The sequence below is a fragment of the Schistocerca nitens genome, chromosome 1 (assembly GCF_023898315.1).
Source record: "Schistocerca nitens isolate TAMUIC-IGC-003100 chromosome 1, iqSchNite1.1, whole genome shotgun sequence".
Taxonomy (NCBI): domain Eukaryota; kingdom Metazoa; phylum Arthropoda; class Insecta; order Orthoptera; family Acrididae; genus Schistocerca; species Schistocerca nitens.
This window is the reverse complement of record NC_064614.1, coordinates 503,000,036-503,022,174: the sequence shown is the minus strand read 5'-3', so window position 1 is coordinate 503,022,174 and position 22,139 is coordinate 503,000,036.

Below are 22,139 nucleotides of genomic sequence, written 5' to 3'. Positions count from 1 at the left end.
AACTTGTTGTTTCACTGGTAAGCATTAAACAATAGTAGCACACGCCGCCAGAAAATGGAAATAAACATTCCCAAACACAGCGAATGTTTTTAGTCGTTCCGTAATATTTGCTCACCAAGCACAACTAAAGCCGTGCATGCTGACTGATCTCACAATTCGCTTCCTATCTAAAGCAAAACAAATTATGCTGCAATTCAGTAAATAACTCGCCACCTGCAGCTCTCGTGCAGATTCACACATTCTTCGCTAATCTGTTTGCAGCGAATATTATTGCTTGCAGCAGTTTTGGTAAAATGTTAGTACTCTGGCGATTCGTTTTTAATTCATGACAATTCGAACTGAGTTATTAAACGTTCTCGTGCGTGTGATAAGCTGATACGTCAAGGTGTGATACCACGGTATCAGGAATAAAACAGAGTCGTATAAGAACCTAAGAAGTTTGACATACAGAATACTCTAGTGCTTCAATGAACAGTTTTTAATTTCCTCCTTAGTATTGTAATAAATTCGAGAATAAAAAGGAGTATTTTACATAACCTTCTTTTGTTTTATCTATATTTACGTCACTGATATTGTAAAAAATTATTTAACGTTTCCGTTGGTCCGGACAGCCTCATTATCTCGGGTAAGCTGATATTTCTGGTCCGATTGTTCAGACGGTTGGGTTCTTATTTGTACACTGATTAGCGTGAACATTATGACCACCTACATAATAGCCGGATGCCCACCTTTGTCACGGATAACAGCGGCAACGCCTCGTGGCATGGAAGCAATGAGGCCTTGGTAGGTCGCTGGAGTCAGTTGGCACCACATCTGCACATAGAAGTCACCTAATCCCACAAATTCCGGGAAGTGGGGGGGGGGGGCTATGAGCTCTCCACTACAGTCACATTTGGGGTGGCCAGCACATCAATTGGAACTTGCCCCTGTGTTCCTCGGACAACTCCATCACACTCCTGGCCCTGACACATGGCGCATTATCTTGTTGAAAAATGCCACTGCCGGAAAACATGATCGCCACGAAGGAGTGTACGTGGTGTGTAACCAGTGTACGATACTTCTTGGCCGTCATAGTGCCTCGCACGATCTCCACTGGACCCATGGATTCTCACGTGAATGTTCTCCAGAGCGTAAGGGAACCGGAGCCAGCTTTTCTCAGTCCTGCAGTACGGATGTCAAGGATCTGTACCCCTGGAAGACCCTTCCATCGGCATGATGAAAAAGATTTCGGGATTCATCAGACTGTGCAACGCTCTGACACTGCATCAACGTCCAATGCCGATGATCAGGTGCCCATTTCACTCGTAGCTGCCTATGGTGTTTTGGTTGGCAGGAGAGTCAACACCGTGTTACTAGAGGAGGCCGAAAGGCACGCGTTTTAGCTCACGCAGGCTGGCGTGAGGTCTGGAACAGGACAAGGAAATTAGAATTTAGAAAAACGGACGTAGCTGGTGGAATACTTAACTGTAATCCGTTAATGAAGAACGTCAGTCTTGACGGTACATGAATCAATATCAATAGTAATGATAATGGGGCCTTGCTAGGTCGTAGCAAATGACGTAGCTGAAGGCTATGCTAAACTATCGTCTCGGCAAATGAGAACGTATTTTGTCAGTGAATCATCGCTAGCAAAGTCGGTTGTACAACTGGGGCGAGTGCTAGGAAGTCTATCTAGACCTGCCGTGTGGCAGCGCTCGGCCTGCAATCACTGACAGTGGCGACACGCGGGTCCGACGTATACTAACGGACCGCGACCGGCTGAAAGGCTACCACCTAGCAAGTGTGGTCTCTGTGGGTGACACCTCAGATGGCGTGGTGTTAACATTGGTACATGCATGGGTCGTCGCCTGCGGAGGCCCATTGTTAGCATTAAAGTCCGATGTTTGTTCCGCCACAGTTCCCAGTCTGTCCTATTTTACCAGTCCGTCCAGCCTACGATGTCCGACACCTGTAATGAGGAGTAGCTGCCCAACCCCATGACATCTGGACGTGCTATCACCTTGGTTTCGCCACGTGTCGAAGACACTCACCACAGCACTCCTCTAACACCCGACACGTCGTTCAATTTCCGAAATGCTCGTGCGGAGCCTCTGGGCCATCACAGTCTGCCCTCGGTCAGCAACAGACAGAACGTGCGCCTTCCCCATCCTAAACGCAGACAGCAAACTCACTGATACTGCATGCACCGAGTCGGTGTTTTGACTAACAGTCATTCCTCGCCATGTGACGCTATATCGCCTGGACGGGTCTATATCGATAGAAGGTCGGTGGTCGTAATGTTCTAGTTGATTATTGTGTGTCCTTCGTATATTTGCCACATTTTATCATCTTATTCAGGCGACTGTGTGAGACACTGACAACAGGACCACAGAGATCTTTCTCTTTGTCGACATTTTATGTAGTGGTCTACGAATTATTGATCTTACGGTAGATATTAGCTATCCGTCATCGTCACTGTTAACTGTCCCATAAATGCATACCAAAACAGACATCCATTAATGTTTCGTGCATGTACGCCGTTTACAACAAAGAGATGTTTTGATTTTTATCGCTGGCGCTGCAATGTACCACACGATATGTGCCGAAACAATTATTTCAAATTTGAAAAAGACATTTGTGCTGTTTGCTCTTCATTTTGTTCCTTGATCACTAACACGCTACCTTCAAGCAATAATGACACTTTCAGTGCGCCAAATAGTACCTGTATGTTGCACTGCATATATTAATGGAACCAGTTAGGCGACGTTTTCGGTCACTGCCTCCACTCTAAACCACCCTGTTTTTCCCAGTACCTTAACGTGAAGTATTGCCCACATTATTTTATCACATGCATCGCAGTGAAAGAGTAATATCTTCAGTTCCTTTACTTTTTCTGACGTAACGTGTCAACAGACAACTTCCTTTAACAAAATCTCTCTCTCTGTCTCTCTCTATCTGTCTGTCTGTCTATCATTGTATCTATGTATCCATCTACTGGCTGATTCAAAGAAAGGTTTACAAACTGTCATGACACATCGGGCATACAAGGATCAGTAATCACATAGGAACCGGGGGTCGCAAACGCCACGAGAGGACGCTATGGTCACGTGTGATTTGGCATCGTCGGAGGCTGTTTAATTGGGCCTCACGTTGTCCCGCATTGATTTGATGGTCGCACGTGTCTCGTATTCCCGCGATAGGTTCTGCCAGATATGCCGAATGATGTTTCCGCCCCTATTCGTCACCGTATTCGACTTCAGCACGACGGAGCCCCCGCGCATTTCAGCAGATAAGTGACGGCACATCTGCAGCCAGTCTTTCCCAGCCCCTGGAGTAGTCGTGGTGGACCAGTCGCACGGCCACCAATATCATACCATCTGTCCCCCATCGCTTTTTTCTATGGCGGTTTCTGAAGGGCCTTGTGTGTGAAACATCCGTAACATAGCCGGAAGACCTTGTGGGCAGGAGTATGGCGGCAGTAGGATGTCTTCGAATTATAACGGGTACGCGCCATGCAGTGTAGTGCAGCGCCGATGTTAGGCGTGTCTCGATTCATCTGAGCAAAACTTCGAGCATCTCTCGTAGTGGGCGTCTGTTTGCAGCATGTGACTAAACAGCTGCAACGCCATTTAGCAGCTCGACACGGCCTTTGCGATCCCCAGTTCCTATGCGATGACTGATCCTTATTGTATACCCGATGTGCCACGTCAGTTTGTAAACGTTTCTTTGACTCACCCTGTACACACATCTACCTCCCACATACGAGTGAAGCAAAGAAAGTAGTTTACATATCATTATGGCAGACCAAGTAACTTCTACTGAAATGCTGCACTACACTTCAAAGTGACAAACCTAAATGTCACCATTTTTCAACAGAGTCACGAAGTCTCAGTAGACAACGATCGTAACGTTCTACCGATCGTTTAGTTCGTCGACGACAGCAGTGTGCTCCTTGGTCATGAAGCCATTTGAGAATCGCTCTGTGAACATGAAAAAAATGGTTCAAACGGCTCTAGGCACTATGGGACTTAACATCTGAGGTCATCAGTCCCCTAGAACTTAGAACTACTTAAACCTAACTAACCTAAGGACATCACACACATCCATGCCCGAGGCAGGATTCGAACCTGCGACCGTAGCGGTCGCTCGGTTCCAGACTGTAGCGCCTAGAACCGCTCGGTCACCCCGGCCGGCCGTGAACATCGTCATAGTAGGAAAATGTTATACATTTGCAATTATCAACTACTGAGAATTATCTAAAGTTTTATGAACACAAACAAACAATCAAAATTTTCATAATGTTGGTTTCTTACTACTTAGTAACTCGTGCGATTCTTGACTGTCGTAAATTTTCAAAGCCCTAGGAAACCATTTCCGGATTTTTATGACACGTTAATAAACTATATTTGTTTCGAGAGTGACCGTTCCTTAAACAAATTCGTTGAGGTTTTCTCACAAAGTATAACCCAAAGTAATGAAGTCAGATGAAAATGAGCAACATGAAACTGGTGTCCCTCAAGCAATCCTAGTGCCATAACAGCCATTGAACTGACATTAAAGCCATATAATGTTTATATTTGTTGATTCACTGGGGGAAATCCCCAAAATGTACAAATCTTCGCAAATTTTATGCTGATTTGTTTAAAATACAATTAACATAACAAACTTGTGAGAAGAAGGTCCATCTATACGTAACGCAAATGGTAGGTTTATTCTACAGATTAGGAACATGATATAAGGGCATAAAAAGCGACCGTTCTAAGGCCATACAGTCCAGAATCAGCACGCCAATGAGGCAAAATCGTCGAGAGCATTGAGGCAATCATACCACCGACACACCAGGTTGAAGATACCTGTCTGGCAAAATACCATATCCTACTGCATAAAGAAGTCCGTAACTGCCTGCTGCACATCCTTGTCCGAATGGAATCGTTTGACGCTTCAAGGCTTTTTTTAAGGGATAGAAGGCGTGGTAATCGTTGGAGAGAGGTCAGGACTGCAGCGCGGCTGCTCGAGTGTCTCCCACTTGATTTGGTTTCCCAGATCGATCAGCGTCTTGCGTCGAATCGCGATCAGGACGGAACATGGCATACGTTTTCGCAACGGTGGGTTCCGACAGACATGCTGTCTCGTACACAATCTTCATTCGCCCATGGCTTGTGTTTGTCTTCGGCAGCCAAGAAGAGAATAACAGTACGTTGGTCCTGTTTGGACGCATTTAACGCATCCACATAGGAAGGACACGATTTCCACACTAAACCCTTGTCTATATGTCGGTGCTCATACATCAGCATTGGAGTCGTGTTAAGTTGCATATACACAACAGCAATGCACTGAAATGGGAACTTTTCGATCACCCCTTATAAATATCCAAATGATTAGACTAACTGAAAGACACATAATTCCTGATTTTTACAACCGAGTACGACACACAACCCTCAGTTACTACTAATCTATGGAGTACTGAATGAAATACGATCCGGATAATTTGCTTTTGAATCTCCCTCCATGCTTTTTGTATATGTATCACAAAATACACAGGTTGCTGGAGCGCTATGAACAAAAAAGGTGTCAACCTGCAATATCCCAGATATGTTCAGTGGGCGAGATAACTTGGAGAGAGGACAAGCTACTCGCTCACCCATTTTTCGTATACAGAAAATTATTAAAGTTTTGTTACAACCTGATGCACCTTGAGCGAGACTGTAGAAAGTTAACGGCTTGAGCAGACGTTGATGGAGCCTGGTAAGGCGCTAAAATCAAGAGGTATTTTTATGATTCTTAGCTTGCAGAAACGGCATGTTCGGAGTTGAAAGCAATTGGCGGCGAGCTCATCCCTTAGTAAATCTTGCTGGACATGTCCATATCCGTACAGGACAGACAGGGCAGCCCCTTGTCGAGACAGGTCTACAGCAGAACAATGCCGAGCCACCTGCTGCGGCGCCAGCAGAAGCCTGGGCTGGGGGCGATGGACTGAAGGAACGCGTCTACACAGTGGAATCATAAACTGGGCATTGTGTGCAGAGTCACGCTTAATAGAAATTCACCTGTTTTCGTGTTCGACGATAGTGCAAATAGGCCAGTGAACCACTTCCCAGCCACCTCGGTTGTATAAGAAAAATGTGGTGTCTGAGAAACGTTTAGAGATAGAATCTTTATTACACCTGATAGCTAGGACTAACAAGCTCCAAAGCACAGGCTATTTAGATAAATATCTTTAAGATTGTATCTGTTTGCTCGTTGCCATGGGAAGTGACACGACTTTGGTGAAAACTTAAAAAATGCAGTAACTGGCACTTTCTTTTTTTCGGAGACGCAGGTTTCTTAACTCTTGCCCTGGTTCGACATAAGTTTGTGCTGTCGTGTGGGAGGGGAGATTAAACGCCTCTAGAGCCCTGTGATTGGCTCAAGACAGCATTTCTGGTCGAAGTTCTGGCATGTGTGGTTGGTACTTGGGATCTGTACTGAGACTGACTTCACTTGCAAGTAGTTTAGACTGAGGAGCCTGTGGTCTTACTGTACCGACAGTGTGACTCAAATGTCTCAGACTGCTCGTTTTCTGAGGGCACACTTATTCGTTTTTGGTTTACCAGTGTTGACGTTTGGTATTCTTATGCAGTCTGTCGTATAAGTGAGCCAAATTGGCGTAAGCCTACATGTGAGACCTAATCTCTCTAATTTTACTCTCATACCCTTTTCGTGTCATATACGTGTGCTATATTGGTTGACTCTTCTAGGAACGTGCGCTCACGGAATTTTCACAGTAAACCACAACGAAAGGCGGAACGCCACTGGAGTTGACTAAGCATGTCTATGACGCTACCGCACTTGCTATATGAACATGTAACGAAACGCGCTGCTCTTCTTTGGGATCTGTATTTCCTCTATCAGTCCTGTCAGATACGCATCCCAGACTGACGAGCAATATTGAAACATTCGTCGTACGAGTGTTTTTTAGGCTACCTCCTTTGTGAGTTGACTACATTTTCTGATTATTCTTCGAATTAATCTGAGTCTGGCATCTGCATTATCTGCGACGAAGGGCAACAGGCAGATGCCATATTCCTAGATTTCTGGAAGGCGTTTCACATATTGCAGTCTGTTAACGAAGATACGAGCATATGAAATAAATTCACAGATATGTGAGTGGCTTGATGACTTAAATAACAGAAGCCAGCATGCCGTCCATGACAGCGAGTGTTCATCAGAGACAAGGGCACTGTCAGGAGTGCCCCAGGGAAGTGTGACAGGACCGCTGTTGTTGTCTACATACATAAATGACTTAGCGGACAGGGTGGGCAGCAGTCTGCGGTTGTTCGCTGATGATGCCCTGGTTTACGGTAAGGTGTTGAAGTTGAGTGAACGTAGGAAGATACAAGACAACTTAGGCAAAATTTATAATTGGTGTGATGAGCTCTAAATATGGAAAAATATAAGTTAATGAGGATCAGTAGGAAGAACAAACCCGTAATTTTGCATCCAGTATTATTAGTGTCCTGCTTGAAACAGTCAAGTCGTTGGAATATCTGGGCATAACGTTGGAAAGCGGTATGAAACGGAACAAGCATGTGAGAACTGTGGTACGGAAGGCGAATGGTCGACTTCGGTTAATTGGGAGAATCTTAGCAAAGTGTGATTGACCTGTGAAGGAGACCGCATATAGGACGCTGGTGCGACCTATTCTTGAGTACTGTTCGAGTGTTTGGGATCCGTATCATGTCGCATTGAAGGAAGACATCAAAACAATTCAGAGTAGGACTGCTACATTTCTTACCGGTAGGTTCGAACAACACGTAAAAGTTGCAGTGATGCTTTTGAACTCAGATCGGAAGCCCTGGAAGGAAGGTGACGTACTTTTCGAGAAACACTACTGAGAAAATTTAGATAACCGGCATTTGAAGCTGACTGCCGAACATACATAGCGCGCAAGGACCACGAAGATAAGATGTGAGAAATTTGGGCTCATACGGAGGCACATAGACAGTCATTTCTCCATTGCCCTGTCTGCGAGTGGAACAGGAAAGGAAATGATTAGTGGTGGTACAGAGTGCACTTCGCCACGCACTGTACGATAGCCTGCTGAGTATCTACTTAGATGTAGATACGCATACTCCTACATATATCACGGATGTGACTGCTTGCAGTGATTGTTCTACAATAGTATATTCATACAGTAATGGGTCTTACTGCCTATTTCTGTGCAGTACATTACATTTGTTTATGTTGAAGGTCAACTGCCACTCTCACACCAACCACCGATCCTCTGCAGGTCTTCCTGCATTCGCTACAATCTTCCGGCGTTTCGAGTTCTCTGTCTGCAACAGAACTATCCACGGAAACCTCATGGAACTTCCGACGTTATCAACTAGGTTATTTATATGTAATGTGAAAAATAATGGTCCAACAAGTCTCCCTCCGTGTAGTCCGAAGATATGCCTACGTCTAAACATATCTCTCCGTTGAGAGAGACAGGCTCTGTGCTGTTTGCCAGAAATTCTTCAATCCTGTCGCACAGTTGGCCTGATATTCCGTACGCTGGCATTTCGTTCATTAGGCGGCTGTGTGGAACCGTATCGAACGCCTTCCTGAAATCAAGGATCACTGCATCAACCGACGAGCCTGAATCTACTGACGACGAGCAGAGCGAGCTGGGTTTCACGACTGGAAAGCATGTTGACTTCTGCATATCAGATTTTCGGTTTCTAGAAATGACATAATACGCAAGCATAAAACAAGTTCAAAAATTCTCCAATAGGCTACATCAGAGATCTAGACCTACAGCTTTGTTTGTCTGTTCTGCGACCCTTCTTGAAAACGGCTATGACCTGCGCTAGTTTTGCAATCTCTAGGAACGCATCGTTGCACCATCGATCTACGGTATACTGCTACTAGAAGAGAAGCAAGTTCTTTTACATATTCTGTATCTTATAGCCAGACGTGTATGGAAGGAAGCAATTCTGGAGTCAGTTCTCGTGGAGCAAGCCGGGTTCCGCCCTGCGCGCAGCTGTACAGACCGGGCTATGTCACTAACTACATACATAGAGGCTGAGTAACAAAGGAAATTAAAAACATCTGCTGTTTTCATAGATCTGTCTGCTGCCTATGACACTGTCTAGAGACATGGCCTATTGTACAAATTAATGCGAACAATCCCTTGCCTGAGAACTACCAGACTTATAAATGCCATGCTTGCTGCCAGAACATTCCAAGTAGTAACAAGAGAACAGATAAGCGTCCAAACAACCATGGACAACAGCTTACCTCAGGGCTCCGTGTTGGCTCCACTACTTTTCAGCTTATATATTGCCGATATGCCATCCACATCTTACAGGAAGTTTGGGTTCGCAGACGATTGGATCTTGGCAACACAACACAAGAAATCTGAGGTCCTGGAAACAACCTTGACAACTGACTTGGAGACGTTAAATACATACTTTCGTAAACGGAGATTACAGCCAAATCCTACAAAAATCGAAACTACATGTTTCCATCTCAGTAATAAATTAGCAATCAAATATCTTGAAGTTCGTCTCAAGGGAAATCGGCACCGATCTAATGAGCATCCAAAGTACCTTCGAGTCACTTTGGACAGAGCGCTCATTTATAAACGACATCTGGAAAATACTGCAACCAAACTAAAGACGAGGAATAATATTCTCCAGAAGCTGTGCGGCACTACTTGGGGCTCCTCGGCTGACACGCTACATACGTCGGCACTCGGACTGGTCTACTCGGCCGCGGGGTACTGCGCTCCGGTCGTACAAATGGGGAAAAACACCAACTCCGAACTGTGACTGTGGAGCCAACAGGCAGACCATCCGCCACATCGTGCAAGAATGCGACAGAAGAGCACACAGTGGCAATTTCAGTGCTTTTCTGATGGCAACAGACGCCGCAAAAGGCTTTATATATAATGTTGATGTTTATATTTAATTTGTTGACCATATATAATCTTGATGTCTCTACTTAATTGTACTGCCCATTATCTGTATGTATTATTGTGTTTCTTCTGCATATCTTTGTTTAAACATTTGTAAGAAGCGTAAAATAATGTGCACTGCCATACGCCAAACAAAATAAATAATTGTTTGGCCTAACATTTGTCGAAGTTACCCTCTCGGGATTTCAGCGGTGAAGCGTTTCGTGACGTACGATGCCTCTTTTGTAACGTCTGTCAGCAGAAAACGATGAGCATATCCATCACGCTCTCAGACCGACTAAACTATCCCATGATGCAATGCGCCGCAATGGATCTTCTCTAATCTAACTTTTGGAGGGTCTCAGACTAATGACCAGTATTCAACAGTTGGTCGAACAAGTGTCGGAAGCCACTTCTTTCGTGGATGAGTAACATTTTCTTGATACTCTCCCAAGGAATCTGTTTTTCCTACAATTATTTTGTGTTGTCAGTCCACTTAAGGTCCGCTTCGTGCAGTTATTCCTCAACATTTTACTACAGTTACTGTATCGAGAAGTTTTTCTATTTCTTACGCCTGTCTGTGCCCTATATGTTACATTTACTTATTCAGGGTCAAATGACAGTTTCTACATATCTTCCTGCATTTCGCCAGCCTTCGGGCGTTGCGATCTTCATACAGACGATACTCATGTCTAACAGTGCTCTACTCAGCATACAGACATTGCTGTGATTACCATGCTTGTCCAAAACTGCTAATTGTACTATTCATTGCTCCTCGGTATGGACTTTTTTCCCTTTACTGCACTTCAACTGTTTACATGTATCTCTCGCTTTGGTATTTGTTTTCCGCAGGGTTTTTCTTCAAACGTTTCAACCAAATAATTCTCTTTTTCCTTTTAAATCTTTACTGCTCTACATCTACATCTGTGTGTACATTCTCCGCAAATCACGGTAAAGTTGATGTGAAAGGAAACTTCACACCAATATTATCAATTTTCTGTATTGTTTCATTCGCGTATTCAGCAAAGGAAAAGTGACTGTCCAAATGCCTCTTTATGCTTCCTAATGTCTCTCATATTTGTCCCATGATCGTTACGCGATATTATATTTCAGCGGCAGTATTACGGTCACACAGTTTTCTTCGTATACAGATGATCTATAGTTACTCAACATGGTAACGCGATTACTACGTCATATTTATTCCCGCGATACCCGTTTAAGGTTTGCGAGATTTCTGCTAGACTTTCGTATGTGCTATACTGACCTTTCACAATCCTAGCAGCGAGTCTGTGCGCTCATTCGTTGTCTATGGTCATGTTTATTTGATAAAAACTCCAGACAATACTGAGGAATTGGATGCACTTGCGTATTGTACGTGATTTCCCGTACAGATGCATTGCAGTTTCCCAGACTTACCATTCTTTGTGATTGTATCCACTCCTTTTGAGCTTCTACTGTGTAGCAGAAAAAAGCAATATTAGTACAAACGTAAACCAGATTGTTCCACAGCCCATTCTTGTATCCCGTGGTTCCCCAAAGTATCAAATCAAATGGCTCTGAGCACTATGGAACATAACTTCTAAGGTCATCAGTCCCCTAGAACTTAGAACTACTTAAACCTGACCAACCTAAGGACATCACACACATCCATGCCCGGGGAAGGATTCGAACGTGCGACAGTAGCGGTCGCGCGGTTCCAGACTGTAGCGCCTTTAACCGCTTGGCCACCACGGCCGGCCCCAAAGTATCACATATCACATTTTGTCCACCGTGTCACCTAATAATGCATTAGACAAACTGCTGACGCCATGGTAGCAACAGCGGTAGGCCTACGGTAGGACAGGTTGAAGAAAGAGTCGTCGGAAAAAACCACATCTTGCCCGTCATTACATCAGCGATGGCGTTCACATGCCTGTTACAAATTGAGATATTTGTAGTTTGTGAACAAGTGGATGTAATGGCATCCCTGCAATCAGGTAAGCCCACAGAAAATACTGCAGAATTGTAGAGGTGGTTCCGCCAGTTCAGTCATTACCTCGAATTTTTGCTAAAACAGTTTTCTTCTGCTGTTCAAAACAATTTCAGTGTGACCCGTGTGCCAAGAAAGAGCGTTGGCCACAAACTCTCCATGGCATTGACACCCAGTTGGTTAGGAGGTGTTCTTCGTGAGTCCTATATAGATCTAGGACTGAAATGATAAAGCTATATTCATGAGATATCTCCTCGTTACCGCCGAAACTAACTGGCGGCGTTGCAAACGAACCTGGGTGCACGCAGATGATCCCCGTGAAAGGATAAACCTCCTTCTAGCACATGAAAAACTTATTGAAAGATCCCTGAAGAGGTCCACACCATGACTACCTTGACCAGGCTCATTTTTCATCTGAACACTAAAGCCGATCCAGGTCCACATCAGCTGCAGAGAGCCAGCATCAAACCAACACAGTTCCGACGATGTTCCGCTGTCTATTACGTCCATGACTGCGACCATCCTGAACTGTGGTCGCATTTTGCCCACAGCTCGTCCGTGCCTGTGTATGATTTCTCTCTTACCCACCGTTCCGCGTTCTCATTACTACTGTTAAAGCACATCCTACCATTCTCGCCTTCTGGCACTCACTCGTTGAGTCATATTGATCTTCTGATACTTGCATTCTGTTTATACTTTGACGAGTCTTCATGACCAAAGCTTGCTGTACCTCTGACTTTTCTCGCCTCACAAGAGAGGGCACGGATAGATCAATGTATGCACCACACCACTGGAATCTTAACAACTACCTGTTAGAGCGCTGTACTGAAGATCTTCAGAGATTCGATTCGTTCTTGCAGCTCATCATGGTTTTTGTTATTTTCAACAACATTAGTTAATTTACGTCTACTATTTGGCGATACAAAACGCAATACGGCTATATCTTACCTCACTTCTTTTCTCGTTATTCAGATGATACATCACTTTCTTTTAAGTTTTATACAGTTTCATAATGGAAATTATAGAAAAAGCAGCAATATTATATGTTGCAGCTACGAAAAGGAAGCTCCAAATACGAATAACGATAAGAGCGTTCCACAGTGATTTGATGTTCTTTGTCTTGCGCCAGATTACAATTATCAGATCTTCTTACTGCAGATGAGTGAAACTGAAAAAATACAATAAAAAGCATAATGTGAAGTAGAGTCACATACAGAATAATTTCCGTAAATTCCAGATTATGACTGAAATGGCTTTACAGAATATTTTCATTTTTGTAGCCATGGAGTGATTTTGTTCCTGTTTAAAACGTTTTAGAATTATTTGAGTTCGACCTCAGGCAATTTGTACTTATTGTATAGATAAGTACCTATTAATTTCGTTCCATATTATGTATTTCGTAAGGCTAAACCTCTTTTCGACATTTTTGTACTTCCACATATCCTTTGCCCGACTTCAACTTTTAGTCACTAAATTCCTTAATACTCTGGGCATTATTACAATAGTTCAGTTGATTTGTTGAAACACGAGTGTTCCATAAGCTCAGTTTGTCAAATACATGACATTCCGAAAGTTTAGGAAAAATAAATGCTCGAACAAGTATTCCCACAATGGTCAAAAGATGCAGTCGAAGGAAAAGCATTCTGTGTGCTGTTAAGTCAGTAGTTTAGTAACCTTATTACAAAAACAAATTAGCCTTTAAATTCTTTTGTACTACGGAGAGATATTCCTTAACGTTAAATGACCAAAGTGCACAGAACATAAGAAAAGACTTCAAAAAGTAAGCTACACATTTTTATGGCAGGCCAAGTAACTTCTATTGAAGGCACCTGTTAAAAGTACCGCAACAGAAATGAGTCTGCACAGAACACAGAACATGTACTCTCTTCTGACAATGCGCCGCTCTTGTTATGTGATGATCTTAGGGTGGGACGACATGTGTAAACTTACTTTCTGAAGCCCACTCGTCCTTTTGTAACATGTTGTACTGGTACCACGAGTATCCACTATCGCAGTTGAACGAAACTAATATATTGAATAACTTGCGTAAATTGTTCATTTGAGATTCCCGTGTTCCTTCCTCGGGTGGCTGAGTCGCAAGTTAGTGAATTCTGAATTGTTAGCCACGTAATGTGGACGGAAATTGTGTTTATTCAGAAGTCACAATAGCGCCTAAAATGTGCAACCAACTCGACAGAAGCGTGATAATAGGCTCCAGAGACGCTCTTCGTGTTGAAGAAAGCTTTTAAAGGAGCAGAGGAAACGTTACGGCGACAACATAGGCGGGCGAGGAAACTGCCTACAGCTTTTCCCGTGCGCCAGTAATTCTGTTTACGCCGGGGTGAGAGCACACGCGCTGCCGACAGATCGCAGCACTGGCAGCTGGCAGCGGCGGAGTGTGCAACTACCACAAAAAGGTTAAATGTTGCCGGAACCCCGGCATTCGCGGCAGAGTCTCAGCTGGAGCTGGAGGCTACACGGTGTTCTAAAATAACTCATCCCGTTCCTCAAGACTATCCTCGACACGAATGAGGGCAGAAACTTGGGGTGAATGTTAACTTATGCGTAGAAAGTAAAAGCAGCAGTTATTTAAGGTTTTGAATTAATTCACACGTAGTGATGAGGGAGATGTTTCTAAATGTTCAAATGTGTGTGAAATCTTATGGGACTTAACTGCTAAGGTCATCAGTCCCTAAGCTTAAAAACTACTTAACCTAAATTATCCTAAGGACAAACACACACACCCATGCCCGAGCCGGCCGCGGTGGTCTCGCGGTTCTAGGCGCGCAGTCCGGAACCGTGCGGCTGCTACGGTCGCAGGTTCGAATCCTGCCTCGGGCATGGATGTGTGTGATGTCCTTAGGTTAGTTAGGTTTAAGTAGTTCTAAGTTCTAGGGGACTGATGACCACAGCAGTTGAGTCCCATAGTGCTCAGAGCCATTTGAACCATTTGAACCACCCATGCCCGAGGGAGGATTCGAACCTCCGCCGGTACCAGACGCACAGTCCATGACTGCAGCGCCTAAGACCGGCCGAAATGGCCGTGCGGTTCTAGGCGCTGCAGTCTGGAACCGCGAGACCGCTACGGTCGCAGGTTCGAATCCTGCCTCGGGCATGGATGTGTGTGATGTCCTTACCATAGATGTTAAGTCCCACAGTGCTCAGAGCCATTTGAACCATAGTGGCACGCCCATAGCTTTTCCCTCAATCATTTCATAGTAATTTCCAGTGTATGAAAAATACGTGTTTAAATAATTTTAAGATTTCAGAAGAGAAATGATCAGACAATATTCTTACTGTTTCTTCTACTCCTACACCTCGAGGATGACCGTAATTGCACTTTGATCTCCTCTCTTCTGCTTGATGGTATCCATAAACACATGAGGATTTTAATATGGAGTCTAGTGACTGACTACATGTGCCAATAATTTAAACAAATAGTTTGCCACCCTGTATGTAGGAGAGCCTATAGCACTCACAATTCGTCTGAGTGGTACGCTAACGCGGTGTATTTCGTGTATTTTTAGGCAGAACATACGTCCTGGATGAGCTAGGCGCACTTCGCCTCAAATTTTTCACAAGTTTATTAGGGAGGACAGAGTTCTTTAATAGTTCCCTTGCCTTCCTACTCAGTGCCGATGTGGGATCTCATTTATAAATCTGGTATGTCCAGTCCACTGCAAGTGACGCTGAATAGCATGTGCAAACATAGTCTACGGACGTAGACAGCGCCACCTCAGTACGCGCCATTTCCATGATGTCCTCGTGACGTAATCCACCCAATCAGATGTCGTCTTTCTGACATGCAAGTCAGAGCCCCGCCAGTCCCACGACAGGCTGAAATGGTCCCTGACGATGATGACGGGGGTAATCATCGAAAACTTGGGATTTGAAGCATCAGATTTATCGAGCAATTTTTATCCTCCATTCCAAAAGCCTTTGTAGCCAATTACAGAATGTTTATTTTGTATGTTTCAGACTGAAGTAGAGGGGATCGGAGCAGCATATATTCGTGTATTTCACTTATAAGGAAGGAAGGGAGGAAAATTGAATTTAATGTCCCGTCGACATAGAGGTTATTAGAGACGGAGCACAAGCTCGGATTGTGTCAAGGAAGGGGAAGGAAATCGGGCGTTCTCTTTCAAAGGAACCATCCCGGCATTCGCTGGGAGTGATTTAGAGAAATCATGGAGAACCTATATCCGGATGGCTTGACGTGTGTTTGAACTATCGTCCTCCCAAATACGACTCCAGTGTGCTAACGACTGCGCCACCTTGCTCGGTCATATTTCATTGAGAGCGGATCATCGCTGCGCCGATCAGAGTAACACGTGTAGCTGACTGTCAGTGACAGCGAGGAAACAGTCATTTTGTTCTCAGTCACTGTGATCATTATTTATTCGTTCTATTTGTAAAAGTAAAAATTAAATGTGAAAGTTGTGTAGATTTAACCTGCGTAATATACAGATTCATCCTATTTCTGGTACTGAAAGGTTGTCTGACTTGTAACGTAATAAAAAGTAAGTACTGTTGATCACAATAGCAACATATTTGCTGACGGTGAAATTGTACTTATGCAAAGTGTGAAACAAATATTTTATTGGTGAAGTGTGCAAATAAGCCAAGCTATGTGGAAAATTTATTTTGACACATTTCCCATGTATTGTAGGACGTTTTAAACGACAGATGAACAAAAAAAAATATTTTATACAGTTACGAGACTAGCTGGTACGAGCCAGCTAGTCGATGGCCGCCAAGCAAGAGCGGGATACTACCGGCTCCATTGCGTGACGCGACCGCGTGCCAGGTACCACGTGACCGTTCTACACAACCCTATTGGTCGAGAATCGCGTAAAACGTCCACCTTAAAGCGCCCGTTCTTCAGCAACCCTACCGTGGGAGCAATGATAGCTTACTAACACGTTCTGCAATCGTGGCCCAGCGGTAACTGCTCTCTACAGCTTCTTAGCGCTCGGCATGCACTGCAAACCTTTCAAGTAAATAAACTGGTCTCTGTCGTGTCTTGTCCCGCTCGTTAATAGGGTGCCTACGGGATTCAGCGTTCTCGGAATGCTATACAATAATTCAATCAAATAACATCATCATTAATTTTATTCCCAGAAAGCAAATGGACAATACTTCGCCGGCCGGGGTGGCCGAGCGGTTCTAGGCGGTACAGTTTGGAACCGCGCGACCGCTACGGTCGCAGGTTCGAATCGTGCCTCGGGCATGGATGTGTGTGATGTCCTTAGGTTAGTTAGGTTTAAGTGGTTCTAAGTTCTAGGGGACTGATGACCTTAAAAGTTGAGTCCCATAGCGCTCAGAGCCATTTTTGACAATACTTCCCTTGACTATTAGAAATGTCGCTAGCAATAAGTGACATGAAAACAATACAGTCTGATAGCGAAGCACTAAACACGTTGCGCACTCGGGCCGATCTAAGCGGCCGAGGCTAGCAGAAGCTGAGTATACATTCACTTGCTGCAGGGGGAGCGCCTGGTGCGATTACGCGCACCATCGGCCGCTCTTTCTTCACCGCCTTCTCTGCTCCTGCGTGCCGCCTCTTCGTTCCGGCGTTTGTGGTTACGCCGGAACAGTCTCAATAAAAGATCTTTAAAGAAGTTACGTTCTCTATCCCTTCCCAGCAAGTGAAAGAGAAAATACGTATAATGCAGCTACCAAGAGTGTTTCACAGTTCGTGTTGTAGGCTTCTAGGATTTGAAGAGGGGACTTAACAGAAGGTGGTTTGATAAGGAACCCATGTCCGGAAATGAACAGTTTGGATACAAAATAGATCCGCCACTTCACGGTATGCACAAACACTGAGAAGAGGACGTTCTCGTCCGTCCCTGTTGTTTAACTGTGACATCACAAATCATTTTCGTCCGACTACAGCGGCTGCGAAAAAATGATACGCTCGCTACTAGGTGGGTTGACTGAGGTGCTCCACGGATGCGCTGGACTGTCGGCTCTGAAGAGGATAACTGCTGAGGTCATCAGTCCCCTAGAACATAGAACTACTTAAACCTAGCTAACCTAAGTACATCACAGACATCCATGCCCGAGGCATGATTCGAACCTGCGACCGTAGCGGTCGCGCGGTTCCAGACTGTAGCGCCTAGAACCGCTCGGCCACTCCGGCCGGCGTCGTTTGTAACAAACTTATTTAACATCCAAGTGGTAAATTTTCGGATAAAGGTCCGTTATCAAAACTGTATCTACCAAGTCCACTCTATGACACCCGCTTGTAATAGGAAGTGTGCAACATTCTGTATATTTAGATACGTAGCTGTATGATGAAGGCGAAAGGTAAAAATATAAAACTGGCGGTGGTGGTGGTTAGTGTTTAACGTCCCGTCGACAACGAGGTAATTAGAGACGGAGCGCAAGCTCGGGTTAGGGAAGGATTGGGAAGGAAATCGGCCGCGCCCTTTCAAAGGAACCATCCCGCCATTTGCCTGAAACGATTTAGGGAAATCACGGAAAACCTAAATCAGGATGGCCGGAGACGGGATTGAACCGTCGTCCTCCCGAATGCGAGTCCAGCGTGCTAACCACTGCGCCACCTCACTCGTTATAAAACTCGCATTAAGTGTATTACACGCTTGGATATGCAACTGACTGGCATTTTAGTGTAACCGCACAACGGCGAGTTTCTCATCATAAATCACATTTTAATGTTGCTGCTTTCTGACAAGGCGGTGTTTCACCGCATGTAAGTGTGAGAATAATGTACCATCACGTGTCAGATTTTGACAGCGACAAGATCTTCATGTATCATTACGTGAGATTACTGCTCGCGTTGGTCGGGCCCCCACGACTCATACCGAGCGAGGTGGCGCAGTGGTTAGACACTGGACTCGCATTCGGGAGGACGACGGTTCAATCCCGCGTCCGGCCATCCTGATTTAGGTTTTCCGTGATTTCCCTAAATCGCTCCAGGCAAATGCCGGGATGGTTCCTTTCAAAGGGCACGGCCGACTTCCTTCCCCATCCTTCCCTAATCCGATGAGACCGATGACCTCGCTGTCTGGTCTCCTTCCCCAAACCAACCAACCAACCAACCACGACTCATATGGAAACACGGAATCTGTGGGTTAAAGTGGCCGATCCCCACAGAGGACCTCCACGGCCCCATGCGGGTGGCGCCCGAGAGGGCAGGCACATGGCTCACTCGGCCATGCAGCATCGTGCAGTGACACAGTGAATCAGGAAATGGCTTGTTTGTGGCTAGGCAAGTATCCATAGGGACAGTACCACTACGTCAGAAGCACCACAGACTGTCAGCAAAGCTTCCCTTGATGCAGCAGAGACAAACTAGCCGACAGTGGTGTTCCCAATTACAACAATGGACTCACAGAAACACCACGTCTTCTTTTCAGCAAGTCCCATCTCTACACACAGGATCTTGATGGACACGTAGAGGCTCCGAGGAGAGCGACCATTGCCAGATTGCATTATTCAGTCAGTTGGCGTGGTGACAAGGTGTAGCACTGGGTACACAACATGATCGCCTCTGCTTCATATACCTGGGTATTCGGCCAGTAGTGGCACATTTAAGATGTGTTAAGGCCGTTGTCTGTGCCCTGCTTTCGCGGCGTCTCTTACGCCATCTTTCAAAAATTTCAACAAGCTACACTGCTTGTTGCCTCTGCTGCCACGACCTGCCTCGATAAAGACGTTGCTTGACTGTTATATTGCTTAGCACTTTTTCCAGCTTTCTCCTCGACTGAAGATATATGGTGAGGAATTGGCGAGAGGCTGAGGTTATACCGGAGCCAAGTTAGCCCCTAAGGGCCGGCAACCCATATAACGCAACAGAGGACGAGGTTGTATATGCCCAAGGAGTGCCCAAAAGCACCATGGTAAACACTGGCTATTTACACCCAATATAATGGAAACAGACATTCCGAGCACTACTTCCTGCAGGGGGACCTCGATCCACGGCCTGCAGGAAGTATCGCTACGCCATCATCTGATTGGCTGGAGACAGCTATTCAGGAGCTAGAACAAGGCCCGAAGTTCAGTTGACGCCGGATGCCGATCTCGTGTACTGCGACCACTGAAGATTACGTCTTCGCCTCGGAATTGGACTGTTGCTAGTGTGTGAGTGTGTTACCACGAACCTTTGTGGAAAATTAGAAGTGAACTTTTGTTTTCCTGAATTAGGAGACTTTTTTCGTTATTGTTACCTTTTGTTTGTATGATCAGTCATCAACCTTGTGAAGTTACATCAATAAAAGTTGTGTTGTGAAAAATTGCGAATTGTCACAACTGACGTGCCACCATCCGCCAGCCACTACGCCTAGTAAACTGGCATCAAGTTGTAGCAGCATGGAATGACGCACTCATATATTTTATCGAACCTCAGTTCTACTCGATGCCTACTCGGATTAGAGTCACTGTTGCCACTGTGTCACACCGCAAACCAATGTACGGTGCGTAGCAGAGGGCACCCTGTACCACCACTAGTTGTTTCCTTTCCTGTTCCCGTCGCAAACAGAGCGAGGGAAGAACGACTATCTACATGCCTCCGTGCGAGCCTTAATCTCTCTAATATTATCTTCGTGGTCCTTACACGAAATGTGTGTTGGCTGCAGTAGAATCGCTCTGCAGATGCTTATCGAAATTATCTCAACAGTGTTCATCGAAAAGAACCTGCTTGCCCTCCAGAGATTCTCATTGGAGACCCCGAAGCATCTCCGTAATACTTGCGTGCTGCTCTAAACCACCGGTAACAAATCTAGTAGCCTGTCTGTGAACTGCTTCGATGTATTCCTTCAGGCAGACCTGATGGGGATACCAAACACTCCAGTTGTACTCAAGAATGGGTCGCACTAGTCTCCCATGCGTGGTCTCCTTTACAGATGAGCCAAACATTCCTAAAATTCTACCATTAAACCGAAATCGACCATTCGCTTTCCTACTACAATCCTCACGAGCTCGTTCGATTTCATATCGCTTTGCAATGTTACGCCCAGATATTTAAGCGCCATGATTGTGTAAAGCAGGACACTACTAACGCTGTAGTCGAACATTACGGGTTTGTTTATCCTACCCATCCGCATTAACTTAAATTTTTTTTTATATTTAGAAATAACTGCCATTCATCACACCAACCAAAAATTTTGTCTAAGTCATCTTGTATCACCGTACAGTCACTTAATGTGGACACCTTCCCATACACAAGCAGCATCATCAGAAAACAGCCGCAGACTGCTGCATACACTAATTCAACTGCCACACCAGACTGGGGAACGAGTGACTGGATGGAAGCCTTAGACCCGCTTAGTGATTTTCCATAGAACCAAGAGTTTTCTCGGGTTTTCGGTCAGATGTTTTGCTAAGGTTTGGCGGAACAGCTGTAGTATGCTTAGCACATAAATCTTTTGCCAGACGCACGAGCCTCTACTAGCTTTGCCTGTCGTCATTTGCGCTTTGTCTTTTGAACAGAGAATGCAACAGCCTTTGCTTCCTAAGCATTTTCCGAATTTTGTTGTTAAATGACGGTGGTTCTTTCCTGTTCTTAAGCCACTTACTAGGCACATAATTGTCCAGCGCATGGTTTACAATCTGTTTAAACTTTTCCCCTAATTCCTTTGTGTCCATCATACTGGAACTAAATGATTGCAATTCATTGTCCAAATGAGATGCTAAGAACAGCTTATCTGCTCTTTCTAGCAGTAACATTCTCCTCCCTTCTTGGCTGCTTTATTAGCTGGTCACTAAGTTGACAGCATGATCACTAATCGCCGTCTCTACACTGACGCCATCGACAAGATTCCTACTATATTTTATAGATGGTGAACCAGAGCTCCAAAACAAGAAAAAAATGTCTAGTAAACATTGCCTCTAATATGCATACCTTAAGAATTACGAGCACTTGGTCATATTCGCTACTGTGAAACATATCTCATTTATTGAGAGCGCTTTGCTTTCCGTATTACCGGAGCCATACTACTTGAAACAGATAGATAAAGTGACCTTTTTTGCTATCTAAATCTTTCCTTCTGTGTATTATTTTCATCTTAAGTATATAGTGAAATTTTTCCCGAAATTGTACTTTATGTACCTCGCATGTAATTAACAATTTAATTATATAAAACCACGAAAAGTACTAAAATTCTGAAAACTGTCTAGTTTGTAGTAGCAAACGACACAGTATAGTTGCCAATGTGGGTCACTTGTACATCGTAACCGGGAAAAATGGTAAAAATTTTAGTTGTATTCTACTTCCATCATTTTAACTTAGCCTCAGGCAGTGGCGTGAGC